At 45.2% G+C, this 17,632-nt stretch overlaps 1 protein-coding gene across 1 annotated transcript in view; it reads right to left on the bottom strand.

The window, feature by feature from the left end:
• LOC125282282 (T cell receptor alpha chain MC.7.G5-like) overlaps positions 1-17,632 on the bottom strand; it is a 263,076-nt gene that overhangs the window by 18,579 nt on the left and 226,865 nt on the right. The window lies entirely within an intron of this gene.

Genomic DNA, 17,632 nt, shown 5'->3' with positions numbered 1-17,632 from the left:
CAGGATTATAGAATTTGTTTATGAAATAACCATTAGAGTCTGCACACTTGAGTCATATAAACTCTCGGGTGGTATAGGAGTGAGGTCCCAGAACCACAGATTTTGAGTGCTTTGTCCTTCTCAACTCACATTGGAGGAGTCTAAGGCACATGGAGGGGCAATGGCTTGCTCAATGTCACGCCACCAGCTGGGGCCAAGTTAAGAACTCTAGACTGAAGCCAGAAGCCCTGGGCTCCTTTCTCTGCACTTCACTGACTCTTCCTGAACAACGTGTGGTGTAAAGGGACACAGTCTCTGGAGTGAATTTGGTATGGCTTCTTTGGAGCATGGATAAAATGACCTTGAATATCCTCCCGCCCTACTTTGTCTTTGAATCAATGGCAGTGGAAGTAGAAAGGGTCCATTAGATCATGGCCATGCAATTTTCTGCACTTCTAGCTTTTCCCCTCGATCAGGCTCCAGTTAGCTCCCTTCTGGTGCTAAAAACTCTGATACTAGACGGAGCTTCTGCCAGCCTCCTATCTCGGGAAAAGTCTTAATGGTTGGCTCAATTCCACCCCAGAGAAAATATGCTTGTATAGTCTTGCAATGCTTTCACTAATTTCTCTGGGTGCTACAATTCTTAACACATCAACACTAGATTACAGCTCATTATAAATAAGACACAAATGATGCAAATGACATCTCCTTTTCCCCCGATCACTGTCACCAGAAGACATTTTGTAGTTACCGCTTACTCAGCCCCACCTTCAGCCAGGCGCCTGTCCTAAAGGCAAGTTTGTCATTTCTCCCAGTCAGTCCCACAGTGTCTGATGCCTCATAATAAATTCTGTCACTTCACCTCTTTTCCTGATTTACCCTAATGAGTTAGAAAGCATTCAAGATTTCATATAGCTATTTGACTTATTCGTAGGGGAGAAAAACACCCCTTCTCCCCCATGGAATAAATTCATAGGCCTTGTGCTAGGAGGGCAGAGAGGTCATGCAGACCTGCTTCCCCGTTTCCAGGAGAGAAAATGGAGGCCCAGAGGCCAGAGATCTGTGTTAAGTTCCACTGTTAGTTGGCAGCAGAGCCCAAACATGGGTCTACTTGAGTCCCAATCTAGAGTTTTCCCCCCTCCACCACATCCTGGATGTAGCATTTACTTCATTTCTTCTTCCCTTTGGCCTGGAGACTTGATTTCCATTAAACAAGCATTTATGAAGCACTACTTTGTAAAAGGACCATATTAGATGCTTCCTGGGATATAACAAGAGTCTCTGCTCTCAAGGATCTTTCAGTTTTAATGGGAAGATCTTCTCAGTAATGAAAGATTCCCATAGCTGCATGTGTCACAGATTGTCCAAGATTTCACTGCTCAATTTGGGGTATGGGGGCTAAGAGGAATGGGAGGCATGCCTGGGGAGAAACTACAGCCAGGCTTCAAACAGGAAGCCGGGCTATTTCTGAAGATACCAGATTTGTCCTAATCGTCTAGGTTGTTCATCTCTGTTCCATTCTGATCTAGTGAATTGGTTCTACTGTTATTTCCAACTCTGTTGCTGCCTATTTCTTTTCTTCTTCTTCTTCTTTTTTTTTTTTTGGCCCATTTTCATTTTTAAATGCCCCCCATGAAGACTCAATCTTAAATTCATAGGTTGACTGATAAAACAAGGAAGATGCGTCCCTAAGAGTAAAACACACATAAGTCCCCGTAGAAGACTTAAACCAGAGAAGGGGAAAATAAGGGCAGGATGGGGCCAACATTTACCTGGAGAGACTAGAAGCGTGGTCCCCTTTGCAAAGGTCAATCTGCTGAATCCCACCTCCACACTGTAGCAAACACCCATACAAAAATGGCCTACCGTGTTGTGCTTTCCAACCTCTGGTCAACGTAGGGAAGGGGAAAGAAAACCGTCATTTATGGAGAACCTATTACATGCCAAGCAGGTTAACAACCTACATATATCACATTACCTCATTCAGGCCACAACTCTGTCATGGGCTCAGCTCTTATTATTCTTATTTTACAAATAAAGAACCAGTGATCTGAGGCTGAGCGGGTTGAACCCACACTGCTACAGAAGACAGAAGTGGCCCAGATGGACGAGACGTTTTAGCACAGGACAGGTACAACTCAGACAAGCTACAGGAGAAGAATCCTCCTCCTTGTCCCTTTTAGAATGAGACGTCAGGACTTTAGTAACAGTGATCCCAAAAACCCCAGCTCACCCTCCATGACACAATCATTTCTTGAGACATGAAGACATTTTGTCCTCAATCTTTCCCCTATCCTTCTGCTACGCTACTCACCAGGCCTGACCAGCAGTCCAGTCCCACTCCCAAAGATCCATCTATAGCCTCCGTCCTTCCCACACTGTTTCTTTGTCAGCCCAAAACACCCACAAGTCCACACACTCTTCTCATATCCCAGACCGAGAGCTAGGGCCCTTCCATCTACAAAGACGGCTCCATCTTCACTTACTTTCAATATTCCACGTAACACATAGGCCGTTTGACTAAAATTTGGGCATTTATTTTACAACACTTAAAATGAAGTCTCCATCTACCACATCTCTGGGTCTATCACTGTCAAACTCATGATTTTCAACTCTATTTATCCAACAGATAAATCTAGTCCTTCTATCGTCTCCATTACAGTTATCAATTTTTAGATTCCTGCCAGAGTGCCTCTCCTCATTTTAACTTCAATCAATCTGAAACTTCACGGACCAGCATCCAGATCATGAGGAGTGACAACTTCCTGTTCCCTCCAGTCAACTTGCTTTGCGGGTTCAATGAAAGCCTTGTTACTCACTCAAGTCCTGTTCTGCCCACAAAGCCGGGTGTCACTCTGATTAAAGGACACCCTGTCTGCTTCAGCTCTGGTTAAAAACACCACTTGTATTCTCTTTATTTCTTATCCTTTGTGTATCTACTGTTTTCCACTGGCCTCGTGAGTAATATCTTGGCTTTCTCTTCTGTTGAGAAAGAACCCAACTCGGATGGAACAATACTATCAGAATGTTAGAGGACAGCCATGGTTACCCTTCTCCCATCTCTGTATTTAACTATTCTGAAAACAGCCAGCAAAGGCCTATTCTAGCCCATGATGTGCTCCGAATGTTACAATCAGAAAGGAAGGGACATAAGGAAAGAGAAATGCTTGGGAATGTAGACTTACTTGGGGTGACTTGGAGTTGTATTCCTGTTCCAAAGGTGAGCTTTTGGTTACTCCCAGAAGTCACTGTAATTCAGGCCTTTACAAAATCACTTCCTTTCTCCTGCCATTTACATTTGGGTAACATGCGAGTCACTGTATTTCAGTAGAAGACAGAGCTGTTTTTACCAATGCCTATCGCTATAGATCACACGAAAACGGCGCTTGTACTAAGAACCTACGTATCTGATTCCTTGAAAGAATTATACTAGCTGATTTAGCCTTTTCTTTTTGTTCTGAAAACAAATATTTTATACGTATATAGCATTTAATAATGTATAGAAAACTTTCAAATACATATCTTATTTTAGTTTTAAAATTACTTACGAGCTAATATTAAATATTTTCATTGTACAGATGAAGACATCGTGGCCCAGAGGCTCTAATCAGACCAGGTCTAGAAGAACTGGCTTGGCCAAACTTTCCTTTTTCTTTAAGATCAGCTCTCTGACTGGGCTGTTTCAGTCTGTTATTTTTGGTTCGTCTACATGACTATTTTTCTGCACAGCTCGATCTTCCTATCGTCTGCCATTACTCCAACATTTCTTTCTACATCAGAATGCACTTAAGTCTGCATAAACCATTAATTTCTTGACACTCGGGCCCTACAAATCCTGCAATAAGTTCAATGGGCCTCAGTAGCCACATTAAGCTTCCGACTTTAGTGACATATTGTCTACTTACTGGGTTTTACTGATAACCGTGTCCCACTCCCAAAGATGAATGTGTGCTAAACCACAGCACTACGCTGCCCGACGACGCCCGAGCTACCTTGATAATAGATTAATGTGATTGGCATGCATCTACCCTCCCTCATGAGAGCTCTGGCTGGGATTCCCCCTTTTTTATCACTGGAATAAAGCTATGGAATTAAGTCCGTGAAAGCCTCTTTTCAGGGCACAATAGTGGTGATGTAGGGGGAAAGCCTGAGAAGAGTCCAAGCGATACTCTCTGGCCAATTCTGACACTCATTTCCTTTAAAAATATCTGCGAAATTTCACCAAGTCATCTTGTTTTTCACCAGCCAAACTTCATCAGCTCTGATCCCCATTTTGCTTCGGACACAATCTCATTTTACCAGTGGTTAACAGGTTACCTATCCCTGTAGATTATCTTTCTTTCTCTTATCATTTTAATGCATTTAAAAAGTTTTGCGAGCACGGAGTGGAACATGGGATGTGGCTGGAGTATTGGAGAAGGGGACAGCATCCATTTTTTCATTTTGTTTTAATGGCTTTCGTCACTAAACACCAACACTCATTGAGTTAAAGAATAAGCAGACATTTAGTTCCCTGTGTGATAGAAGACTGCAGGATAGGGGCGCCTGGATGGCACAGCGGTTAAGCGTCTGCCTTTGGCTCAGGGCGTGATCCCGGCGTTATGGGATCGAGCCCCACATCAGGCTCCTCTGCTATGAGCCTGCTTCTTCCTCTCCCACTCCCCCTGCTTGTGTTCCCTCTCTCGCTGGCTGTCTCTGTCTCTGTCGAATAAATAAATAAAATCTTAAAAAAAAAAAAAAAAAGAAGACTGCAGGATAAGCACAGGCGTTATAATCAGTAATAACCGGGTACTTACTGGGGCTCACTGATATCGTGGTTCCCTTACCAAAAGTCAAAGCACGTCCTGCCTGGTAGGCACAGTGAAATGAGGCCCTGCAAATACCTCAGGTTCCCACTCACCCTACCTTGTGTATCACCATCAACAACGGAATCTTGTATTCTGTCCTTACCCTCTGCAAGGATCTCAGTGGGCTTTCGGGGTTTGGATACGCAATAACAAAGCTCCCTTACTTTGTGAGAAGGAGGCGAGACGATAGTAGGTCCTCCACTTGCTCAGTAACTAGTCACTGAATACCTCTGTGGGTCAGGCACAGGGGACACAGTGGGAAGGCCACTTGGGCACTATTCCCGTCCACCACCTGTAGGTGCTCACAGTCCAGGGAGTGACACACATAAACAAATCCATAGATAATATCACATCAAATGATGGAAGTGTATGAATAAAATCAGGCCGGGCAATGGGAGAGGGGACAACCAGGCAGCAGCTGTGTTTGGTGGCTTGTCAGACTGGCCTGGCAGGAAAGGTCTCTCTGAGGAGGTGACCTCTGAAGTGAGATCCAGGCATGGAGGAATTAATCACCACTTCTGTTGACAGATAAGCAAGCCGAGGGCTTGAAAGGTCAAAGCCTGGATCCAGATCACACCGCGTCAACCACGCACACGGACGCTTAGAGCATGCCTGCTCCCTGCTGGAACGCTAGATCTAGTTCTACCATGTGAATTCCTGGTTAGAAAAGCTAAAGCAAGACAGGGCTTCTTCCAAAGTGGCTCTGGGATGCTATGTGGGTAACTGGAAGCAGGCACTGGCCATCGAGGGCACCGAGGCTGTGAGAGGGTGCCAACCCGAAGAGAAGGTGTTGGCATTTCAGAGCAGGTTTTTCTGATGGGGTTGGCCACTAACATGAAGAGATTTCCTTCGTTTCAATTAAAGAGAGAGAGAGAGAGAGAGAGAGGGAGGCTCTCTCCATTCTGCATTCCTATTAAATTGGCAAAGACTGGAAACCATTACCCAGCACAATGAGCTGTTACAGTTAAGATGGAAAGGGTGCAGGGAGCGTTCTGCTCCCTAGGAAATCTGAATAAACTGAGGACATGAGGAAGTCCACTGAGATTTCCAGAGACGTTCATGCCATGTCTCATTAACTAATCAAATTCAGAATACATGGCGATACTCACTAAGATCCACCTTTACCGTGGCCCCCCTTCCGAACACCAACTTCTGGGCGCTTGAAACACCACCGTGATCTATGTCACCACAAAAACCAAAGGGTACCTCACTTTCAAGCCCGGCAATCTTCTCTCACTTGGTTGAAACCCAACTCAACACAAGCCCATATTTAGGCGAACTCAAGAAAGGTCTGAAACTCACATACTTCTTGGAATGCTAGGAAACCTCAGAAACCATCGACTACAAGCTCCCAAACTCACACATTTGTCTCTTCAGTGATCTCAGGTTTTTGATGCTCTCCGGGGACAATCCTGCTCACGAATTCCCAAGTTCTATTTTCTCATGATTGGAAGGGTTCGCCTACTAGGCCAGTTCAACCCTTTCTTTGCCCTAGCTGAAGTCTGTTCAACTGGCTTACCCTCAGATTTACCCTCCGATGGGCTTTTTCATAAAATCTGACTTTTAAAAAATCATGAGGCATCCAACCACCCACACTTTTCAAAGGATTTCACATATATTATCTCATTTGAATCTCACAAAATCCTTTGAGCTAGGCAGAGCTGGAACTCTGATCTCCATATTACAGATCAACTAAGGCTTAGAGAGTTTGAAAGGTCTTCCACTGGTGAGTGGCTGAGCCGGGTCCACATTGTCTTTTGGCTCCTAGGTGAATGCCTTCATGATGTATTTTGTTCACATTCATGTATTGATCACATCACCTTGCCTTTCAAATACCCTTTCTTTCCTTATTCCCTTCCCCATTGAAAAAGACAATATTATCAACAAAAATACTTCTCTCCCTACCACCCCTTGTCCCCTGCAAAAAACCCAAGCAGAGCTCCAGCTCAACTCTTTCCCAGAGCAATGTTTTTTCAATCCTCATATGCTTTCTGTGAGCCAGGAGATAAGAGCTACCAATAGTTCAGTTGCATTAATTGGGAAAAATGAGGGCCCGAGGAGATAAATCAGAATGCTGGTTATAGAGGTTGCAGCCTGGTACAGACAGCAATATATTGAACCTCAGAAGACATGGGTCCTTGCCCTGCTATTGTGTCCATGTTCAAATCACTTAACCACTCTGAATAGAGAGAATCCCACCTTTCCACTGTCCTCTGCCTCTTGAGACGATCAGATAAGATCTTCAGTGGAGAAATAAGAAAAGTACCTTAATCGTTTTCCTTCTCTTAAGGAAATGGACGCTAGAAAATATCAGGGTAGCAATATCTTCTATCCACATTGGATTTGTGGATACATATGTGCATATGCATAAGAGTAAGACTAAACATTTTTAAGGCAAGTTTGAGACACATTCATCTGGGCCAACACAGCACATTAATGGCTAGGCTCTTGCTTCAATGTTAGAAGCAGAAGTGTGGCTCAAGCCCCAGTACTCACTGGGTTTGACTAACACCCTGGTTTCTCCTCCAGAAATTAGCTTCTTTCCAGCGGTTTGGTTCACATAGTGACTTGAGGCCATCAAAACCCACAGGGACCAAGGAAACCACACGCTATAGATACTTGACAAAGGACATTTCTTAAAGCCTTGACAAAGTGGAGGGGTTGTGGTGTTTAGGGTATTCCTGCCTGCTAGTGCCGTACCTGCTTTCTAGAGCCGGAATGCCTGTAAGTGGGCACGTATTTGGGTCTAACCTGCTCATATATTTACTTACTTCTCTGCTGTGGCTGTTTGGACCTAGATCTATGAGTAAAGACAGTAGCTCTCAACCATTGCCTTGTTCAGGGGTCATTTGACCATTTTAACCCACAAAGGAACCTGAGAACAGGAAGCCCTATAAGCCATGGAAACCTCTTGGATCAGGCTGTTCCTGTTTCCAGAGCGGAAATGCTGATAAATACAATCACACACAGGCATGCACGTCAGGGTCTCTATACTCAATTTAGCGCCCAAAGAAGATTCCAAAGAGAGGAAGGACACATTAGTGGGTCCACCTCGGCTCTGTGAGCTGTTCTGCACCGTGGATCAGCTCTATTTTCCTTGGTCCAAGTTTCAAACCCAGACTCCCTCTAGCTATTCTAGAGCCTCCGCTGGTGAGGCTAGTATTAAGGAAGGGGATGAGGAGGCTTCTTGGGGAAAGTCTACAGAGTATGATGGAGAAGTCATTCTTGATAAGAAAGGAGTATAATAGTCTACGGAGCTTCTAACAGGGAGATGACCAAGAATCACAGGACTCAACGAAAATAAACCTTGAAAATCCATCTTCCAATTTGACATGCCGTTCTGGGTCAAGGGCCAAATTCTTCCCCAGTCATTGGGTATGAACAGAGTGTGTTTCGAGAAGCATCACACGCTCTAGTGGGATTGCCCTCTTTTTTGCTTTGGTGGGGATGAACACAGTCTGCTTTTAGATTCTCAAGTTCCTAAAAGGGACCCTAGGTCATCTTGACCTTCCTTCTGCCTCCCCATCCCAGTCTACCCAGGAAGGAGGGTCCTCCAGGAGGGGCAATACATGTGTTCCCTTAGCTTTAAGACTAAAGGAATTCATTCATTTCCCTTTTCAATTTCTTCACAGTAGTGGTTCCCTGGACTAGAAAACAACCCACTCACCAGGCCATACAGTTAGCTGAGTTCCTTTTCCAAAGTACAGCTTCCCCAAGGTTGAGCCTCTATCGACACAGTGCTGGCCCCCTTTACATGAACCTGCTCCTAATATGCCCCAACCACTCTCTGCCCTGCCCTGGGGGTGGGGTTGAAAATCCACCTCTATCCTCTTTAAGTGGCTTTAAGTCTTTTTCTCATGCAGCCAGCAGTCTGAGCTGGACGGTCAGTCCTCAGAGGCTCTCTCTCGGGGGACAGATGGTCTGTGGTAACAATAGCCTTCCCACCCACAGAGGCCCCTCCCATCAGAAAGCAATTACCTGTCCTTTTGAGAGTGTTTAAATTGGAAGGAACTTTGCTTCCCTGGCCCTATTTCCTAGTATAAAAGACTGCTCACTTACTCGGGTTGATGTGATGTTTGGATCCCTTTCCAAAGCTGAACTCACGAAAACTTCGATAGACCAGATCTGCCCTCTGCAAAATCACCTCATTTCCCTCATTCAACCTCTGGTCCTCCCTCCAGGCATTTCTTTTCTCTCCTCTTTTTTTTTTTTCCTTCCTGATATCCCACTTTTACTTTCCCATTTACTGCACTGGGAAATCATACCCCACCATCTTCTAGGCTTAAAAAATCCCAAATAGCTTTTAGCTCATGAATAATTTGATGGCCTATTTCTTTGGCTATCAAAATAATAAAAATAGAAGGAACAGGCCCAGCTCACCTTTTCATCCTCTAGGCTTGAATCCTGGGAATTTAGCACTTAAGAGTTGAAAGGGAGCACAGAGGTGATTTGTTCCAATAGCTAAAATGGTATAGAAATCCCTTCTCTAACATCCAATGCTTAGCCTTAAGGACCCAGCGTGAAGACCTCCAAGGAAGAGGAGCTCTGCACTTCACAAAGCAGCCTTTCCACTGCAGGGAGCTTCTACTTGTTCAAAAAGATTCCATAAGAGGTTGAGACGCATCTCCTTTCAACCACTGGCTTTGATTTTGAATTCTGTACTAACCCCTTCCTCGTCTACGTGGCAGTTCTTCAAATATTTGAAGAGTTCTACCTCGTCTTAATATAGTCCAGTGACATCCTCTCCCACTTTTTCTTTAGGGACCTGAGATAGTTTGAGACGGTTAGCTTGACTTTTATCTGACCGTGAAGCCTGTGCCCTCAACAAATTTATTACTGAGAAGGCGCACCTGATGGGGAGAGCCATTCTGGGGAAAAAGAGGAGGTGAGGAAGACAAGTGAAGCAGACAGCTTATGAATCTAATGCAAATGGGGAAAGCCTTTTGGAATTTAGTTACAGACCATTGAGTTGCTTAGGTGAAATTGCCCATGATCACAGCTACCATTTTATTTTAAAATTGTTCTGACTTTTCCCTTCTTCCTTACTTGCTCTTACGGTTACTGTGGTTCCTGCTCCAAAAGTGTAGTTGTAGCCATCATGGTCACAGTGCTAGGTGTTTCTGCACAAACCTCATCAAGGCTGCCTCGCGGTCTGGCTTTACCCCCCGTGCTGTACGCCCTTGGTAACTATCTTAATCTCTTGCTTCGGCTTTCACTTTCCCACAATGTCGTCGTCTGTGAAAAGGGGGATGCTAATATCTATCCTAGGGGATTGTTAGGAAGGTGAAATGGGTTGAGAGGCATTCACACAGCTCTTTGCCTATAGAAAGCATTCAATAAACATTATCTAATTCTTTTTATCTTAAAAAATACATATACTTTTAGTTTGTCACATCTTCTCTCTGAAACCCGGGACATTCATAGGTACTTTAAATTATATCCAAATGCTCTTTCGTCCGCTAGTAAAAGTAGCAAGAGTTAAAATTCGGGAATGTTCTTTATACAGGATACCATCCCAAAAGTGGCTACGGTAGGCAGCTTCAGAATGTTTACTGAATCACAGGATCTATTTACGATGTTTTATATCTGTTCAAGAGATGGATGAACAAGGAACGATAAATTGTTATGGGTGGGAACCCAAAACACACAAGAACTCAAAACAAATACAAACTGGTAAGAGGAATTTAGGATAAGATGCTGGCGGCTTTCACTTGTAGACAATTATAACTTACTTGGCTTTACCCTGAGTTTGGTCCCAGATCCAAAGTAAAATCTGTTCGAGTTGTACACCATGTTTGCTATCATTACAAAAAGTCTGGGGCTTCCTACAACGGAGGCATATTGAACAGAGATAACCAACCAAGGGAGGTCAAGACTAACCCAACCCCACCAGCTTCTTGCTATTTTCCTGGAAAATTCAAGAACCAAAGTGAAGAATGAGCCAAGAAGACACATTCATTATCAGAGACAGGCAAGATAAGGGCAACTGATTTTCTTCAGTGGTTTTATCGATTTCTTTTCTTTAGTTTTCTGCTTGGGTTCTTTCTTATGTCTTCTGTGCTCCATACACACACTGTCTGAAACAAGGATACTGCCAGTAAGTGCTTTTTACCTTTTTTCTTTTCCTAATTATAAATGAAAATTCTCCTCAGGTGGACTGGATTGTGAGAAAAATCCTTACTCTGCCTTTAGTTCCAGGGCTATCTGGAAGCTTCTCATCCTGAGTTTGTACCTGGGTCTGCGTTGTGCTTGACAACTTGACCTGAGCTACTTTTAATGGTATCCTGAACCACACCAGCTAGCTAGCTGCAGTCTGTCCGCATGTATCCTCTACCAAGATCCTTGTGTCCTATCTGTCAAAGTACCTGCATTATATAACTAAATGTACTTTACCATCCACACTGACATTCTTTTTTTTTTTTTTTTTTTTTTTTTTTTTTTTAAAGATTTTATTTATTTATTTGACAGAGATAGAGACAGCCAGCGAGAGAGGGAACACAAGCAGGGGGAGTGGGAGAGGAAGAAGCAGGCTCATAGCGGAGGAGCCTGATGTGGGGCTCGATCCCAGAACGCCGGGATCACGCCCTGAGCCGAAGGCAGACGCTTAACGACTGCGCCACCCAGGCGCCCCCACACTGACGTTCCCCTTCCAGCCCCCACAAAGAATCTGTACAATCTGGCTTTTTTTTTTCTTTCCTTTCTGCCTGCATGTTCCCTTTCACAAGAGGCAAAGAAAAGAGGCCACAGTGCTGGCTGTCATTTGCAAGTCTAGATGAAACATTATTTATGAGCAAAATATTTTGCTGACAATAAGAACAGAAAGGAAACCTCAGTGCCAACAGTTAGACGCCCACACAGTTTGGATTTAAACAAATTTCAACAAATGAACACGGCTATGAGAAATAAAATAGAGGTGACTTCAGTCTAAGCCAAGTAATTATAATACTTATGCAGTTTTGGAGGGCACGGGGCTTACTTGTTCTTACTTGTAGAAACGATAAGCAGTGTGTTACGGGAACACTTTGCTGGAAGGGCACCAGAGAGCTATGGCAATAGAGCTGCACTGAAATATCTTAAATAGGCACCTTTGTGTTTACCAACTCACGCAGAAGTCCCTAGGAGAGGCCAGAAATACAGCTGGCCAGCTAGACCTGGTTTAAGATAGTTCCTGCTCAAACCGTCCTGCAGCCTTTCCTCTGGTTGGAAGGAAAATATTATGAGACACAGAGGCTCCCTTTATGGAGTCTGTTCCTATTATTCAGTAATTCTTCTAGATTAAGATAGCTTCTTCTCTACTCACTTTCATCAACTCCCCTCCAAACTTAGCTAAAAGGCTTCGCTTTCTCTTTGGCCGTTGGTGAATAAATACTTCTCTTCTTACGATACCCTTTTGAGCATGTGTGCTTGGTGTCTCTCCCGGACCCTCAGCCCCAGGCCCATCAAGTTCCATGCACAGACAGTATACATTTATAGATGAATATATCATTGCAAAGAGTATTTGCTCGTGGCAGCCTACCAGGTACAACAGTCAGCTGGGTCCCAGATCCAAAGGTCAGTTGCCAGCCTGAACCAGAAGAAACACTGTGATATGCCCAACAACAAAAACCAGATCAAACAGGCCAGGCCGGCAGAGCACAGGGTAAAGAGTCGGCAATTCCTCTATGGGTTAAGCTTTACAGCATCGCCAGCCTGGGTTTGTTGTTGGAGTGACCACACTGCCTATCTACTGACCATGGATAAATCCTTGTCTTTACAATCCCACTGTCTTCGAGGGAACCTTTGCTTTCCACTTTCTGCCACAGAGTTCTACGCATCAAACATAGGCTTGCAATAGATACGTAGAGTAAGTGCTCTCCGATTTTAGATGTTAAACCAGGGTTCACATCTTTTTGTGGGTGCTCAAAAAGGTAAAGTAAGAAGAGGAGTATTTATTCAAAAAAGACTCACGAAGCCCAGCACAGAGACTCTCTCTCCTCTACTCTGGACATCGGCGAGTTGCGCAACCAGGGATAAATCCTTGAGTCCTCCTCAGCCTGAGTCTATAGGACGGACACGAGGTATAGAGCTGCCATTATCTCGTTAATGTGGCTGCTGGTTTGATACTGATAAAATAATTTTATAATGATTAAAATATTGGGGAAATTTCTAGTTTTCCACTTTACTTTTGGGTCATTTCTTTTCTCCTGACTAAGGTGGTTCCTATGTTGATTTAGCTGCTAACCAAATAAAAAATGCAAGAAAAATGAATTTTAATATTTCCTAGAGTAGTGAGGATGGCATCAAAGGGTCATGCCCGGGAGGGTCAGAATATGGATTGTCATATTCGAGGGAACAAAGGAGATCTGCCTCCAGAAGGTCAGGGGATATTGTTCCCTGAGGGCAGAATCACGTTGAGTTTGTTCCCTGGTGGGTCGCTCGCCTGAGCACCAAGCCTCACCTAGAATAGATGGATAAAATACTGTCAGATGAGTTCTGTGGGCTCCTCAAACTTCAGGCCAGGAGACTTAATGGTCGAGACAAGCTCAGCAAACTGCAGATTCAAGATCTAGTTCCAGCTCAGGCATGGACAGGCTGTAGGACCATGATCGGTCTCTTCCACAGGCCTTAGTTCCGTCATGAATGGAGGTGGTCAGAAGGGATGATTTTACAGGGTTCTCTCTGCTCCATGAGGCCATGTTATACAAATTTTTGGCCCAAAGCTTCAGAAACAGGAGGTGTCCCACAGTACTTAGGAATAAACATTTTTTAAAAAAGTGATTTTCAGGTTCTGGGAGAGGCTATTCCCTGTTATTTGGGTCAATGATCATTATTTACAAGGTTCATTCTATAATGAATGAACTCTTACACAAAAAGAATGGCTTGTTGAGGAATTAGAAGTCTTGTCCACTGATGAGTGTACAAATCTGGGGCTACAGGACCTAGCCAGTACCCCAAGTAATCAGTCACACCTCGTTAGTCCCACCACATCTATTCTGGGAGCAATTCCCAGGCCTCGCCCACGTGCCCATTTTGCACCAAGATGGCAGATCCTAGCCAGGGAGACTTTTGTCCTGTCTGATGCTCACTCACCCTTTCTAAACGTTTTTCATATAGTGTATAATTGGGTCTAAATCAGCCCCTAATCCACAGACATTGCTTAATCCAGGGATACACTTCTCTACTTACTGGGCTTCACAGATAATTCGGTTCCTTGTCCGAAGATAAGCTTCCCTCCCTGGTTATAATTCACACTGTGTTACATATCCTGTCAAAAACACATCCAATCTTCCTGAACACATTTCTAATCCTCTACCCAAAAATCCACAGCAGGTCTCTCTCACACCACAGCATGAATTGTGGCTATACTTATTGTAACTTTTTTTCTTATAAGGGGAATAAAGTACTTACACAGGGGACTGATAGAGAATAATGAGAATTCCTATTTATCCAAAAATGTTTCTATCCAAGCCGATTTCTCGTTTTTGCTTAATGGCTCTGGGTATTGCTGCTCAGGGAAATGGCTTCCTTTCAAATCTCTTTCTCGTGGTCTCGGCTAGAAATACGTGGCACCCGGGGGGTTAAAATTAAGGGCAGGTGAGACCCCAGGGAATCGGGCCTACCTGCAGTGAACCATGGCCTGGGTCCCTGCTCCAAAATTCAATTTCCACCAGCCATCAGTTGTCACTCTGGTGACAAACACTTCTACAAAATGGCTTCCCCAGAGAAGACAGCTGCTAAATGAAGACAAACTGCTCGTGGGGAAACAATCTTGCTACAAAATGAGGTGACTGCATGATATGAGATATAAGCTTTTCCCTCCCTTCTCCTCTAATTTCTCTTCTTTCAAGACGCCCAGGATAATCCTTGCCAAGAGCTGTCCTTCCCGGGCAGTAGGGCCAGAGCGTGGCAACACTGGGGTTAACAAAGCCCGGGCCCTTGCTCTAGCCTCTTTAGTGACAGAAACCCACCATGTCTAGGAGTTCACCCCAGGCCAAGCCCAGTCCTCAGCACCGCTGGAGTTCCCATTACAGCTGATTACCACTGCCGCCCTCACCTTTAAATCACCTGGTGCTTTGAATTCATGAGTCTCCGGGAAAAACTGTTCTAGGATCTCTGAGCTCTAAGCCTCTTGGAACCGTATCCATCACAGGCCTCTCCTTGCCTCGGTTTTTAAGTCCACGAAATAGAGAGAACTCTACTGGAATCTGCTTCTGAGGAAGACTTGCCATCAGATGGTTTTACTTACTGGAAGACTGGCGAGTGGATAGATCCCAGGACTGGGCTATTGGTGGGGTCCTGGGGGGTTCCTTCCCCTCTACCGCTCCCAGAGCTCCTTCGAGGATAAGGAAGATGACCAGGCACTGGGCCTTGGTCTGCTCAACCCCTTTAATGTTCTTCTGACCCAAGGAGGCCCCCATGGGAAAGAGAGCAGGTCTTCCTTTTGGAGATAAGAGTATTCAGTGCACAATTCAAGTTATATGCCACTTACTTGGCTTGACAAGCAGCCTTGTCCCCTTCCCAAAGATAAAAGAGTAGCCTCGTCCTTGTGCACAGTGATTATCTCAGCTTCAAAAACCTGCCGACTCAGCTCTCCTGCACACCAAGGCCTCCTGAGAAGGGAAACCTCCGATGCATTTCCTCTGGTGTGATTCACACAGACCTGTGATTTTCCTCCCTGAATGAGTGATCCCTCCCCTCCTTATTGTCCCTTTCTACCTCCCTCTCCATCCCCACTCCTGAGGCCACTCTGGGCCCACGCCTCAGGACCCTCTGGCTCACTCCCACGTCACTGTACTTACAGGGTAGCACAGACAAGCTGGTTCCCTGACCGAAGCTCAAACCCTGGCCGTAGTTAGTCCCACAGTGCCTCTGGGCTCAGCAAAAACCCTCTGGGGCTCCCCTGACTTCATCTCAATGCCATAAGTGACCCACGACCCTGGACCCAGAACCTGTGTTTTTAGCTTTAGGATGAAAAAGCCAGCCTGCTTGTCCTGTCCAGTCCTGAGAACAAAGGGAGTTTGGGACACACCAAGCAAAGGTTCCAAAACTTAACCCAGCGACCCTGGTGTCCTGAAGGCTGTCGCTCTGCATTAATGAGCCAGAGGTGTTTTTTTTTTTTTTTTTTTCTTTTTTCCCCAGGGAGAGAGACTCCAGGGTCTGGAAAGAGGCTTAAAGAGGTTCTCTCATTTCTCCTTCTGCTTCGAGGCAGAGCTGCACGTCAATCACCCCTGATAGGAGGGTGTCTATCTCCTTTCAAAACCCTCTAGAGAAAGTGCTCTGGCAACTACTCCTGACAGCTCATTTTCACTGTTCAAAAACCTATTAGGAAGGTTTACCACTAACCTCACTCCCTTCTTCTTGCAGTATTAGCTGCGTCCTGTGGGCTGAGTCCTGGTGGAGCGGGAGAACACAGCCCCTCTAGCTTCAGTCTGATGCCTCCTGTCCCAGACTGCGTTATGTGACTTGACTCCATTTCCCCCTCCACCTATTTCCATAGTCACTGCCCCGATTTGCCTCTAGGGACTTCACTGATCCCCCATCTCCGGGGCTGAGACTGTCATTGAGGGGCTATCTGCAGATGCCATATTTCATCACGAGCTTCATTACCCAGAGGAGCAGAAGGACAGTTTGGGGACAGGTTGCTCTTTCCTGTGAAGCTTCCATTCTCTCTCTGTCCCTGTCCCCCCACATGGGAAGCCCGTGTCTTGGGGCACTCTAGAGGAAGTGACACTCGGGTCAGTGTGGCGGGGGGTGTAAGGTTGCAGCTACTGTGAGTGCACCCCTTCTCCAAGGGCCCGTGAGCAGCCTCAGGAGCTCCGGCCACGCAGCTCTCTGCAGAAACCTCTCCCCTGCCTCTGACACTTGGATGATTTTGTATTTAAATGAGCCAGGATTCTTTCTATTTCCACTTAGATACTTTCAAATCCCAGGTGAAGAATTTTATAGAACAGGCTGACACTTTCCACCCTCCCCCCACGCCAGCTCTTCTCCTGATGCATGACAGAGTCTTGACAGAAGAGCCCGAGGGGCGAAACAAAAGTTCTACTGTGTGTTGGAGCTGAGGTTTACCATTATTATTAATAGCTAGGGTTTAATGAGCTCTTCTTATGTTTTGGGCACTATGCTAAATACTTTGGCTGTACTATTTTATCTGATCTTTATAATAACCCAACAAGGTAGGTATTTTTTTATCCTCATCTTATGATGGGGGCAATTGAGGCTCAGAGAGGTTAAGTAATTTGCCCAAGGTCACACAGCTAAGCAAAGTAGTGGAGCCAGGACTTGAATTTCAGTTTTTCTGTCCCTAAAGCTCATGCTATATTGCCTAATCCACAAACACTCGGGTACAAAAGGTCCCTGGGGAACACAGGGCACCTCAGGGATGGTGCAGAAGTAGACTCAGTGCTGAGTCTCACATCCTCCATTAGAAATTTTGCTCCCGAACGAGATGCCCAAAGTTCTAATGGTTCTTTTGAGAGATTTAAATTGCAGTGGCGGGTGGTGGTGGTCCAAGTTAGATGTAAAAAATACTTTCTGGCAGCAAGGCTTGCTAAATTTCAGAACTGATTACAGAGAAGCACTGAGGCATTTCCTGCCCTAGAGGATCAGAAGGAGCCAGAGCCTACCCCAAATGGCCAGGGTGCATGCAGGGAAGTCTAGTTAGGGGTGGTGCAACACTAACTGGGTCCCCCCTCCCCGGAGGTCCTTCTTGACATTGTCCTTGGCTGGATGATTGCTTCTACCTCTATTTCTTCGAAAATGTTGTATACGCGCCTCAGAGCCCCTCACCACGAGCACAGTAAGAGACCGCGCGCACGCGTGCACCT

This window comes from Ursus arctos, unplaced genomic scaffold (assembly GCF_023065955.2).
Source record: "Ursus arctos isolate Adak ecotype North America unplaced genomic scaffold, UrsArc2.0 scaffold_37, whole genome shotgun sequence".
NCBI lineage: Eukaryota > Metazoa > Chordata > Mammalia > Carnivora > Ursidae > Ursus > Ursus arctos.
The sequence above is the reverse complement of the archived record's forward strand: the minus strand, read 5'-3'. Positions and strand labels throughout refer to the sequence as shown.